This window comes from Tamandua tetradactyla, chromosome 5 (assembly GCF_023851605.1).
Source record: "Tamandua tetradactyla isolate mTamTet1 chromosome 5, mTamTet1.pri, whole genome shotgun sequence".
NCBI lineage: Eukaryota > Metazoa > Chordata > Mammalia > Pilosa > Myrmecophagidae > Tamandua > Tamandua tetradactyla.
This window is the reverse complement of record NC_135331.1, coordinates 167,977,668-167,991,442: the sequence shown is the minus strand read 5'-3', so window position 1 is coordinate 167,991,442 and position 13,775 is coordinate 167,977,668. Positions and strand designations below refer to the sequence as shown.

General features: G+C 38.8%; 1 protein-coding gene and 1 long non-coding RNA gene across 7 annotated transcripts in view; one reads left to right on the top strand and one right to left on the bottom strand.

The window, feature by feature from the left end:
* Window positions 1-13,775, bottom strand: part of LOC143685055 (uncharacterized) — a 57,817-nt gene that overhangs the window by 18,738 nt on the left and 25,304 nt on the right. The window lies entirely within an intron of this gene.
* AK9 (adenylate kinase 9) overlaps window positions 1-13,775 on the top strand; it is a 193,565-nt gene that overhangs the window by 168,073 nt on the left and 11,717 nt on the right. The window lies entirely within an intron of this gene.

Below are 13,775 nucleotides of genomic sequence, written 5' to 3'. Positions count from 1 at the left end.
TCACCCTGAATTTCCCATACCCTGAAGGCCACTCAAGTGACTCTTCCTAGGTCAAAGAAGTTGAGCTACTTTCCATTTAAAAACATGAACAACACGGCACCCCTATATATTCTCTGTTAAGGTAGCCTAGTTATGTTGATGTATAATCCTCTCTGCCGTGGAACTTGCATCTAGTGCTAGGATTTAGCTGGAGAGCACTGAGGGAGGACATCCTGTGACTTCGCCCAAATCAACCCCTACTGCTGGTAATCCACCAGCCATCCCAGCCAAGGCTCCAGAAGTAGCACTCTCCCACTCAGAGTGAGTTTCCTGACTTTTGAGGCTACTTCTTACAGAATCTGTGACAGCCTCTTTTCCTCCTCTCAGTTTGACAACGAGATGTTCTCTTTATCTCAGAACATTGACCTCACCTAAATCCTCTTTGTCATTTCTCCTAGAGGAAGGATGGGTCCTGGAGGGATGTTCCTGCTCAGAAATTAGGGATCCTCTTAGCGGTAATCCATCTTCCCCCCCGGCCCCGCACCCCAGACTTCTCAGAAATTTTACTACAAAAGCAAGTTTAGAACATATTTTTCCCATGACTGCTTAGTATTACCATTAGTAATTACTATTTACTGAGCATGTAATATGTGCCAGGCACTATTCTAGTTGCTTTACATACCTGATCTCCATTCTTTAAAACAACCCTTTTGATTCTTGAATTTGATTGTATTAACTACATAGCTTTTACAATATGCCCATGTGAATGTGAAAAAAAGTGTTTGTGCTTTATCTCTCAATCCAGACAGGAAACAAAACAAAAATGTATATTTTACAAATAAATTTCTTCTATGAGAAAAAAGTAAAACAATGCTATGGGTTAAATATCATTTCCCCCATTTTACTGTAAACTAAGGCTCAGAAAAATCAAATCATATTTCAACTCTAAATCTGTCTGCCTCCAAAATCTGCATTCTTTACACTGTGTTATGCTTGTAAGAATAGCACCAATTGAATAACCTGATGTTCAAGGTATGTGTTACCTTTCAAATTCTACCAAAGCCGAACTCTGTGATGCTGAGTTGCTGAGAGTGTGAATTCAGCACTCTCTCTTCCCTTACCCTCTGACCAGCGTCCATGAGTATGCTGCCCATCTCTTGGCTCTTGGGCTGACTGAGGTTAAAGATATAGAAAAAGAAGGAGCCAAAATGGCAGCTTAGTGAGGTGTGGGATTTAGTTCATCCTCCAGAGCAGCTAGTAAATAACCAGAAACAGTACAGAACAATAGCTGGGGCCACATCAGGGACTGGACACACAGCATACCCCAGTCTGGACCATCTGGACCGGCTGCAAGCCCTCCAGAACCATGAGTCCCCCAAGCTGCAGTGGCCGGCGCCCCGCCCCCACAGGCTGCTTCACAGAGGGGAAAGGAAAGGGACTTTACTAGCAGCAGGGGCTGAGCGCAACTAAGCTCTGATTGTGGAATTAATTCACAAATCCTGACTACTAAAAATAGGCCCCCAGCTCAGCTGAACCTCAAGTAAAAGCTGAAATAACTAGGTTTTTGCCCCAGCGCGGGGGGTGGGGGTGGGGGTGGGGGGCAGGGCCTAAAGAAAAAGAAAAAAGAAAAAACAGAACTTTTTGGATCGGACAACACAAAATACTTGAAAGGGTCTGGGCCCTGAAGGAAAGGAGGAGGCACATGGGACCTGGAGATACACAGAGCAACAAGCCAACTTAAGCTCTTGATTGGCAGACCTTTTCTCTGAAAAGGATTTTTTTTTCTTTTCTTTTTTAATGGCTGTGTTTCTATAGCCTGACTGCTCTTTGGATACACCTGCAAGGCTTCTCAGGCTCCAACTGCCCCAGGCAAGGGCAGAATTAAGCTTGTCTGAGAGCTTGTCTGCAGCCTGTACCTTCCCCAGGAGAGGGGTGGGGCCCAGCTCAAGTGGAATCCCTCCCTCAAGGAATTCAGACACTAAGGTCTGGAAAACTGAAGCAATTAAAGCCAACCTACAACTGTTCCTCTGTCTCGACCACGCCCCAGCAGGGAGAGTCTGCTGAAGTTAAAGGTACTACATCACCTTATCCTGGTGGGACCTGCAGGCAGACAAGTGCCACATACTGGACAGGATAGGAAAAACAGAGAGGTTAGAGGCTTCACAGGAAATCTTTCAACCTGCTGGGTCTCACCCTCAGAGAAAACGGATGCAGGTGACTCTTTGCTCCTGAGAGGAGGCCAGTTTGGTTTGGGAAAATCTGACTGGGGTCTATAATACCTAACTAGACCCTCCTAAGGGGGAAAAAAGGCAACATACAGGCAGGGCAAGGAACAAGAAAACAAGAACTGAAAAATCTGTTAAACAAAATTCTAGAGTCTAGAATAAGCTGAACTGAATGTCAAAGAGCAGATAGACGACAGTCATCCAGCAAGAAAATCCTAGGTAAAAAAAGGGAAAACAATCTCCAGAATAAATTAATTAAGGACATTAAATGCCTAGATGACAGCAAAAAATAATGAGGGGGACTTCCGGGTCAAGATGGCAGCTTAACAATGTGCACATTTTAGTTCATCCTCCAGAACAACTACTAAATAACCAGAAACAGCACAGAACAGCTCCTGGGGCCACGTAAGTGACCGGACACACAGCGTACCCCAGTCTGGACCAGCTGGACCGGCTGCAAGCACCCCCCAGAACCATGAGTTCCCAAAGCTACAGCAGCCGGTGCCCCTCCCCCCGCAGGCTGCTTCCCAGAGGGGAAAGGAAAGGAAATTTACCAGCAGCAGGGACTGAGCACAATCAAACGCCAATTGTGGAATTAATTAACAAATTCTGACTACTAAAAATAGGCCCCCAGCTTAGGTGAATCTGGTCAAAGTGGAGGTTGCTCATTTTTGCCCTGGGCACCAAGGGGGCAGGACTGATGGAAAAAGGGGGGGCGGGAAGAAGGAAACAGAGGTTTTTGTGACTGTGTTTCTACAAAGTCTTGACTGCCTTTGGATATAGCGGCAGGACTTCTCAGGCTGCAACTGCCCCAGGCATAGGCAGAACTGAGCTCTTTTGGGGGCTTGTCTGGAGCTTGTCCCATCCCCAGGGGAGGGGTGAAGCCCAACTCAGGTGGAATCCCTCCCTCAAGGAATTCAGACACCAGGGCTTGGTAATTTGAAGCCATTAAAACCAGACTACAACCTCTCCTCGGTCTCCACCATGCCACCAGCAGGGAGAGTCCACCAAAGTTAAAGGTACCACATCATCTTATGCTGGTGGGACCTGCAGGCAGACAAGCGCCACATACTGGGCAGGATGAGATAAACAGAGTCCAGAGACTTCACAGCAAAGTCTTTCAACCTGCTGGGTCTCACCCTCAGGGAAAACCGACACAGGTGACTCTTTCCTCCTGACAGGAGGCCAGTTTGGTCTGGGAAAATCCGGCTTGGGTCTATAATATCTAAGTAGACCCTCCTAAGGGTGGGAGGGAGGGTAAGACACCATACAAGCAGGGCAAGAAACAAGAAAACAAGAACTGAAAAATTCTCCTCTGTTAAACAAAACTTAAGCTACAGGTCCAGATAAAGCTGAACGGAATGTCAAAGAACAGATAGACAACAAATTCATCCAGCAAGAAAAGCCTAGGTAAAAGAAGTGAAAACAATCTCCAGAATAAACTAAGTAAGGTAATTAAATGCCTAGACGCCAGCAAAAAAAACAAATCACACTAGGAAAATTGAAGATATGACCCAGTCAAAGGAACAAACCAACAATTCAAATGACATACAGGAGCTGAAACAATTAATTCGGAATATACGAACAGACATGGAAAACCTCATCAAAAACCAAAATCAATGAATTGAGGGAGGATATAAAGAAGACAAGGAAGGAACAAAAATAAGAAATTGAAAGTCTGAAAAAACAAATCACAGAACTTATGGGGATGAAAGGCAAGGTAGAAGAGATGAAAAAAACAATGGAAACCTACAATGGTAGATTTCGACAGACAGAACATAGAATTAGTGAACTGGAGGATGGAACACCTGAAATCCAACAAGAAAAAGAAAATATAGGGGAAAAAAATGGAAAAATATGAGCAGGAACTCAGGGAATTGAAAGACAATATGAAGCACATGAATATACATGCTGTGGGTATCCCAGAAGGAGAAGAGAAGGGAAAAGGAGGAGAAAAACTAATGGAGGAAATTATCACTGAAAATTTCCCAACTCTTATGAAAGACTTAAAATTACAGATCCAAGAAGTGCAGCATACCCCAAAGAGAATAGATCCAAATAGACATACTCCGAGACATTTATTAATCAGAATGTCAGAGGTCAAAGAGAAAGAGAATCTTGAAAGCAGCAAGAGAAAAGCAATCCATCATACAAGGGAAGCCCAATAAGACTATGCGCAGATCTCACAGCAGAAACCATGGAGGCAAGAAGACAGTGGGATGATATATTTAAATTATTAAAAGAGAAAAACTGCCAACCAAGAATTCTATATCCAGCAAAATTGTCCTTCAAAAATGAGGGAGAAATTAAAACATTTTCAGACAAAAAATCACTGAGAGAATTTGTGACCAAGAGACCAGTTCTGCAAGAAATACTAAAGGGAGCACTAGAGACAGATACAAGGACAGAAGAGAGAGGTGTGGAGAAGAGTGTAGAAATGAAGAATATGAGTAAAGGTAAAAAAGAAGGAAAATTAGATATGACATATAAAATCCAGAAGGCAAAATAGTAGGAGAAAGTACTACCCATGCAGTAATAACACTGAATGTTAATGGCTTAAACTCTCCAATCAAAAGACATAGTCTGGCAGAATGGATTAAAAAACAGGACCCATCTATATGCTCTCTCTACTCAAAGGACATGAGGGCAAGGACACAAATGGACATTTACACACCAATGTTTATAGCAGCATTATTTACAATTACCAAGAGATGGAAGCAGCCAAAATGTCCATCAACAGAAGAATGGCTAAACAAACTGTGGCATTCACATAAGATGGAATATTATGCAGTTGTAAGACAGAATAAAGTTATGAAGTATGTAACAACATGAATGGACCTTAAGGACATTGTGCTGAGTGTGATTAGCCAGAAACAAAAGGACAAATACTGTATGGTCTCACTGATATGAACTGACATTAGTGAATAAACTTGGAATATTTCCTTGGTAACAGAGACCATCAGGAGATAGAAATAGGGTGAGATATTGGGTAATTGGAGCTGAAGGGATACAGATTGTGCAACAGGACATAATATAAAAACTCAGAGCTGGAAAGCACAATATCACCTAACTGTAATACAATTATGTTAAAACACTGAATGAAGCTGCATATGAGAATGATAGAGGGAGGAGGGCTGGGGCATAAATGGAATCACAAAGAAAGATAGATGATAAAGATTGAGATGGTATAATCTAGGAATGCCTAGAGTGTATAATGATAGAGACTAAATGTACAAATTTTAAAAATATTTTTGCATGAGGAAGAACAAAAGAATGTCATTACTGCAGTGTGCTGAAAATAGATGGCAATTAATATTTTAAAGCTTCAACTTATGTGTGAGACTAAAGCCAAAAATGATTATTTGGTACAAATTTATACTTTGACTAGTGCATCTCTCAATATAACTTATGTAGATAGTTGGTTGAACATCTTAAGTACATGAAACTTTGTATAGGCATGAGATTTTGTTGGTTTGTCCAGGTGATGCCTAATGAATCCCAAAGTGATTTGATCAGTGAGTGGAAAAGTATTTACAAAGTCCCGTTTGGGGAATGGTGAGAACGGGGGAAAACTCAACTTCCCCAAGTTGAATTCTTGATATTCTCACAAGCAGTGTGGACAACCAAAGCTATAGGCTGAGCTCCCAGTCTTGGGGGTTGTTCATATGAAACTTAACTCCACAGGGGATAGGTCAAGCCTACTTAAAATTTGGGCCTAAGAGTCACCCCCAAGAGAACCTCTTTTGTTGCTCAGATGTGGCCTCTCTCTCCAGCCAACACAGCAAGCAGTCTCACCACCCTCCCCCTGTCTACGTGGGACATGACTCCCAGGGGTGTGGATCTTCCTGGCAATATGAGACAGAAATCCCAGAATGAGCTGAGACCCAGCATCAAGGGATTGAGAAAACCTTCTTGACCAAAAGGGGGAAGTGAAATGAGACAAAGTGTCAATGGCTCAGAGATTCCAAACAGAGTTGAGAGGTTGTCCTGGAGGTTATTCTTATGCATTAAGTAGATATCACCTTGTTAACCAAGATGTAATGGAGAGGCTGGAGGGAACTGCCTGAAAATGTATAGCTGTGTTCCAGTAGCCATGTTTCTCGAGGATGATTGAATAATGATATAGCTTTCACAATGTGACTGTGTGATTGTGAAAACCTTGTGTCTGATGCTCCTTTTATCTACCTTTTCAAGAAATGAGTAGAACATATGGAATAAAAATAAATAGTAGGGGCAAAAAAGGTTAAAATAAATTTAGTTTGAAATGCTAGTGATCAATGAAGGGGGGGTAAGGGGTATGGTTAGTAAAATTTTTTTTTCTGTTTTTGTTTTATTTTTCTGTTGTCTTTTTATTTCTTTTTCTGAATTGATGCAAATGTTCTGGGAAATGATCATGATGATGACTATGCAACTATGTGATGATACTGTGAGTTGCTGAGTGTATGTGTTGGGAATGTTTGTGTTTCTTTCTTATAATTTTTTTAATTGATAAAAAATTTTTAAAAAAATAATGAATCATACTAAGAAAATTGAAGATATGGCCCAAAGGAACAACCAACAATTCAAATGACATACAGGAATTGAAACAGTTAATTCAGAATGTTCGAACAGACATGAAAAACCTCATCAAAAATCAAATCAATGAAGTGAAGGAGAATATAAGGAAGGCAAGGAATGAACAAAAATAAGAAATCAAAAGTCTGAAACAACAAATCACAACTTATGGGAATGAAAGCCATAGTAAAAGAGATTTAAAAAACAATGGAAACCTAAAATTTTAGATTTCAAGAGGCAGAAGATAGAATTAGTGAACTGGAGGACAGGACATCTGCAATCCAACAAGCAAAAGAAAATATAGGGAAAAGAATGGAAAAATATGAACAGGGACACAGGGAATCGAATGACAACATGAAGCATACAAATATACATGTTGTGGGTGTCCCAGAAGGAGAAGTGAAGAGAAAAGGAGGAGAAAAACTAACGGAGGAAATTATCACTGAAAATTTCCCAACTCTTATGAAAGACTTAAAATTGCAGATCCAAGAAGTGCAGCATACTCCAAACAGAATAGATCCAAATAGACTTACTCCAAGACAGTTACTAATCAGAATGTCAGATGTCAAAGAGAAAGAGAGAATCTTGAAAGAAGCAAGAGAAAAGCAATCCATCACATACAAGGGAAGCCCAATAAGACTATGTGTAGATTTCTCAGCAAAAACCATGAGGCAAGAAGACAGTGGTATGATATATTTATATACTAAAAGAGAAAAACTACCAAGAATTCTATATCCAGAAAAATCATCCCTCAAAAATGATGGGGAAATTAAAACATTTTCAGACAAAAAAGTCACTGAGAGAATTTTTGATCAACAGACCAGCTCTGCAAGAAATACAGAAGGGAACACTAGAGACAGATAGAAAAAGACAGGAGAAGAGTGTAGAAATGAAGACTGTCAGTAAAGGTAAAAAGAAGAAAAATCAGATATGACATATAAAATCCAAAAGGCAAAATGGTAGAAGAAAGAACTGCCCATATAGTAATAACACTAAATGTCAATAGATTAAACTCCCCAATTAAAAGACATAGACTGGCAGAAAAATGTGCTGTCGACACATATATATGAGGAGACTCATTTTAGACCCAAGGATAAACATAGGTGAAAGTGAAAGGTTGGGAAAAGATATTTCATGTAAACAACAATCAGAAAAGAGTGGGAGTAGCTATACTAATATCCAACAAATTAGACTTCAAATGTAAAACAATTAAAAGAGACAAAGAAGGATACTGTGTATTAATATAAGGAACAATTCAAAAAGAAGACATAACAATCATAAATATTTATGCACCAAGCCAGAGTGCTCCAAAATACATGAGGCAAACACTGAAAAAAGAAATAGACATATCTACCATAATAGTTGGAGACTTCAATTCCCCACTCTCATCAATGGACAGAACACTTAGACAGAAGAGCAATAAAAAACAGAATTTGAATAATGCAATAAATAAACTAGACTTCACAGACATTTATAAATCATTACACCCCACAACAGCAGGATAAACCATTTTCTCAAGTGTTCATGGATCATTCTCAAGTATAGACCATATGCTGGGTCACAAAACAAGTCTCAATAAATTTAAAAAGATTGAAATCATACAAAAAACACTTTCTCAGATCATAAAGGAATGAATTTGGAAATCAGTAATAAGCAAAGGGCCAAAAAATTCACAAATATGTGGAGGCTCAACAACACACTCTTAAACAACCAGTAGGTCAAGGAAGAAGTTATAAGGTAAATCAATAAATATCTCAAGGCAAATGAAAATGAAAATACAACATATCAAAATTTATGGGCTGCAGCAAAGGCAGTGCAAAGAGGGAAATTTAATGCCCTAAATGCCTATATCAAAAAAGAAGAAAGAGCAAAAATCGAGGAATTAGCTCCAAAAAAAGAAAAGACCAGGACCAGATAGCTTCACAAGTGAATTGTACCAAACATTCAAGAAAGAATTAGTACCAATCCTGTTCAAACTCTTCAAAAAAATTGAAGAGGAGGGAAGGCTACCTAACTCATCCTATGAAGCCAACATCAGCCTCATACCAATGCCAGACAAAGGTACTATAAGAAAAGAAAGTTACAGACCAATCTCTCTAATGAATATGGATGCAAAAATCCTCAGCAAAATTCTTGCAAACAAATCCAGCAGCACATTAGAAGAATTATACACCATGACCAAGTAGGATTCATTCCAGGTATGCAAGTATGGTTCAACATAAGAAAATCAATTAATGTACTATACCATATCAGCAAATCAAAGCAGAAACACCACATGACCATCTCAATTGATGCAGAAAAGGCATTTGACAAAATTCAACATCCTTTCTTTTTGAAAACACTTCAAAGGGTAGGAATAGAAGGGAACTTCCTCAACACAATAAAGGGAATATATGAAAAATCCACAGCTAACATCATATTCAATGGAGAAAAACTGAAAACTTTCCCCTAAGATCAGGAACAAGACAAGGATGTCCACTATCACCATGATTATTCAACATTGTGTTGGAAGTTCTAACCAGAGCAATTAGACAATAAAAAGAAATACAGGGCATCAAAATTGGAAAGGAAAAAGTAAAATTCTCACTGTTTGCAGATGATATGATACTATATGCCAAAAATACTGAAAAATCCACAGCAAAACTACTAGAGCTAATAAATGAGTACAGCAAAGTGGCAGGTTACAAGATCAACATTCAAAAATGTGTAGTGTCTCAGGTAGGACATGAGATTTTGTTGGTTTGTTCAGAGTGATGCCCCAATGAATCCCAGAGTGATTCAATCAGTGAGTGGAAAAGTATTTGCAAAGTCTCCTTCAGGGAATGGTGAGAATGGGGAGAAATGCAACTTCCCCAAGTTGAACTCTTGATATTCTCACAAGCAGTGTGGACAACCAAAGCTATAGGCAGAGCCCCCAGTCTTGAGGTTTGTTCATATGAAATGTAACCCCACAAAGCATAGGTCAAGTCTACTTAAAATTTGGGCCTAAGAGTCACCCCCAAGAGAACCTCTTTTGTTGCTCAGATGTGGCCTCTCTCTCCAGCCAACACAGCAAGCAATCTCACCACCCTCCCCCCTGTCTACGTGGGACATGACTCCCAGGGGTGTGGATCTTCCTGGCAACATGGGACAGAAATCCTAGAATGAGATGAGACTCAGCATCAAGGAATTGAGAAAAACCCTAGAATGAGCTGAGACTCAGCATCAAAGGATTGAGAAAACCTTCTCAACCAAAAGGGGGAAGAGTGAAATGAAACAAAGTGCCAATGGCTCAGAGATTCCAAACAGAGTCGAGAGGTTGTCCTGGAGGTTATTCTTATGCATCAAGTAGATATCATCTTGTGATTCAAGATGTAATGGAGAGGCTGGAGGGAACTGCCTGAAAATGTAGAGCTATATTCCAGTAGCCATGTTTCTCGAGGATGATTGAATAATGATATAGCTGTCACAGTGTGACTGTGTGATTGTGAAAACCTTGTGTCTGATGCTCCTTTTATCTACCTTGTCAAGAAACGAGTAGAACATATGGAATAAAAAATAAATAATAGGGGGAACAAATGTTAAAATAAATTTAGTTTGAAATGCTAGTGATAAATGAGGATGAGGGGTAAGGGGTATGGTATGTATAATCTTTTCTTTTCTGTTATTGTTTTATTTCTTTTCCTGTTGTCTTTTTATTTCTTTTTCTGAATTGTTGCAAATGTTCTAAGAAATGATGAATATGTAACTATGTGATGATATTGAGAATTACTGAATACATATGTAGAACAGAATTATATGTTAATGCTTTTCTTAATTTTTTTAATTAATAAATAATTTTTTTTAAAAAGAAGGAGGCATTATAAGAGAAGATAGGATTTAACAAATGAGTATGACTGCTGAATCACTATGATGTTTCTTTTAGCTTCCAGTATTTTGGAACAGCTAGAAGGAAAAACCTGAAAATATGGGATAGTACCCCATACTAAGCTGTGAAATCTCTTCTGTAACTACTTGTTAAAATATACTTTGAAAATTATCAGACTTTTTTGTATATATGTTATATTTCACAATAAAAAACTTTTAAAAAAGAGAAAAAAATCTGTAGTATTTCTATACACTAGTAATGAGCAATCTGATGGGGAAATCAAGAAAAAACTTCCATTCACAATTGCAACCAAAAAAATAAAATATTTAGGAATAAATTTAACTGAGGATACAAAAGACCTATACAAAGAAAATACAAGAAATTGCTAGAAGAAATAACAGAAGACCTAAATAAATAGAAGAGCATACCATGTTCATGGATTGGAAGACTAAATATAGTTAAGATGTCAATTCTACCTAAATTGATTTACAGATTCAATGCAATACCAATTAAAATCCCAAAAAACTACATTTCAGAAATATAAAAATGAATAACCAAATTTATCTGGAAGGAGAGTGTGCCCTGAATAGCTAAAAATATCCTGAGAAAGAAAAATGAAATTGGAGGTCTCACACTACCTGACTTTAAGGCATATTACAAAGCTACCGTGGTAAAAACAGCATGGTACTGCCATAAAGATAGATATACTGACCAGTGGAATCAAATGGAGTATTTAGATATAGACCCTCTCATCTATGGACAATTGATCTTTGATAAGGCAGCCAAGGCAACGCACCTAGGACAGAACAGTCTTTTCAATAAATGGTGCCTAGAAAACTGGATATCCACATGCAAAAGAATGAAAGAGGATCCATATCTCACACCCTATACAAAATGGATCAAAGACCTAAACATTAAATCTAAGACCATAAAACTTTTAGATGAAAATGTAAGGAAATATTTTATAAATCTTATAATAGGAGTCAGTTTCCTAGATCTTACACCCAAAGCATGAGCTTTGAAGAAAGAAATAGATAAATGGGAACTCCTCAAAATTTAAGACTTTTGTGTCTCAAAGAACTTTGTCAAGAAAGTAAAAAGACAACCTACAGGGTGGGTCATGGTGGCTCAGCAGGCAAGAATGCTCCCCTGCCATGCCAGAGGACCCAGGTTCAATTCCCGGTACCTGCCCATGTTAAAAAAAAAAAAAGAAAAAAAAAAGGCAACCTACACAATGGGAGACAATATTTGGAAACAATATATCAGATAAGGGTCTAGTGTCCAGAATATATAAAGAGATTGTTCAACTCAACAACAAAAAGACAACTCAGTTACCAAATGGGCAAAAGACATGAACAGATACTTCTTAGAAGAGGAAATACAAATGGCCAAAAGGCACATGAAAAGATGCTCAACTTCACTGGCTATTAGGGAAATGAAAATCAAAACCACAATGAGATGTCATCTCACACCCACCAGAAGGGCCATTATCAATAAAATAGAAAATGACAAGTGCTGGAGAGGATGTAGAGAAAGAGGAACTCTTATCCACTGTTGGTGGGAATGTAAAATGGTACAGTGGCTGTGGAAGGCAGTTTGGTGGTTCCTCAGGAAGCTAAGTATAGAATTGTCATGTGATCCGGCAATACCATTGCTAGGTATCTACTCAGAGGACATGAGGGCAAGGGCACAAATGGACATTTGCACACTAATGTTTATAGCAGCATTATTTACACTTGCCAAGAGGTGGAAACAGCCCAAATGTTCATCAATAGACAAATGGCTAAATAAGCTGTGATATATACATATGATGGAATATTATGCATCTATAAGACAGAATAAAGTTATGAAGGATGTAACAACATAGATGGACCTTGAGGACAATATGCTGAGTGAAATTAGCCAGAAACAAAAGGACAAATACTGTATGATCTCATTGATATGAACTGACATTAGTGAATGAACTTGGGGAATTTCAGTTGGTAACAAAGATCATCAGGAGATAGAAATAGGGTATATATTGGGTAATCGGAGCTGAAGGGATACAGATTGTACAACAGGACCGGTTGTAAAAATTCAAAAATGGGTAGCACAATCCTAACTAACTGTAATACAATAATGTTAGAACACTGAATGAAGCTGAATGTGAGAATGATAGAGGGAGGAGGGCTTGGGGCACAAATGAAATCAGAAGGAAAGATAGATGATAAAGACTGAGATAGTATAATCTAGGAATGCATAGAGTGTACAATGATAGTGACTAATGTATAAATTTAAAAATGTTTTTACATCAGGAAGAACAAAGGGATGTCAATATTGTAGGGTGTTGAAAATTGATGGTAATTCATATTTTAAAACTTTAACTTCTGTGTGAGACTAAAGCAAAAAATGTTTATTTGGTACAAAATTTATATTTTAACTAGTGTATCTCCTAATATAACTTATATGGACAATTTAACTGAGCACCATAAGTACATGGAGCCTTGAATAGGGCATGAGATTTTGTAGGTTTGTCCACAGTGATGCCCCGAAAAATTCCAGAGTGATGTAAACAGTGAATAAAAAAGTATTTGCAAAGTCCCCTTGGGGAATGGTGAGAAAGAGGGAAAATTCAACTTCCCCATTTGGAGAAGGCCTGATATTCTCACAAGCAGGGGGGACAGCCAAAGCAATAGGCCAAATCCTCAATCTGGGGTTTGTTCATATGAAACTTATCCCACAAAGGATAGGCTAAGCCTACTTGAAACTAAGCCTAAGAGGCACCCCCAGAGAACTTCTTTTGTTGCTCAGATATGGCCTCACTCTCTCAGCCAACACGGCAAGCAAACTCACTGCCCTCCCCTTCTCTATGTGGGACATGACTCCCATGGGTGTGGACCTTCCTGGCAATGTGGGACAGAAATCCTAGAATGCGCTGAGACTCAGCATCAAGGGATTGAGAAAACCTTCTCAACCAAAAGGAGGAAGAGAGGAATGAGGCAAAATAAAGTGTCAGTGGCTGAGAGATTTCAAATAGAGTTGAGAGATTACCCTGGAGGTTATTCTTATGCATTATATAGATAGCCCCTTTTTAGTTTAAGGTGTATTAGAGAGGCTAGAGGGAAGTGCTTGAAACTGTAAAGCTATGTTCCAGTAGCCATGTTTCTTTAAGATGACTGTATAATGATATA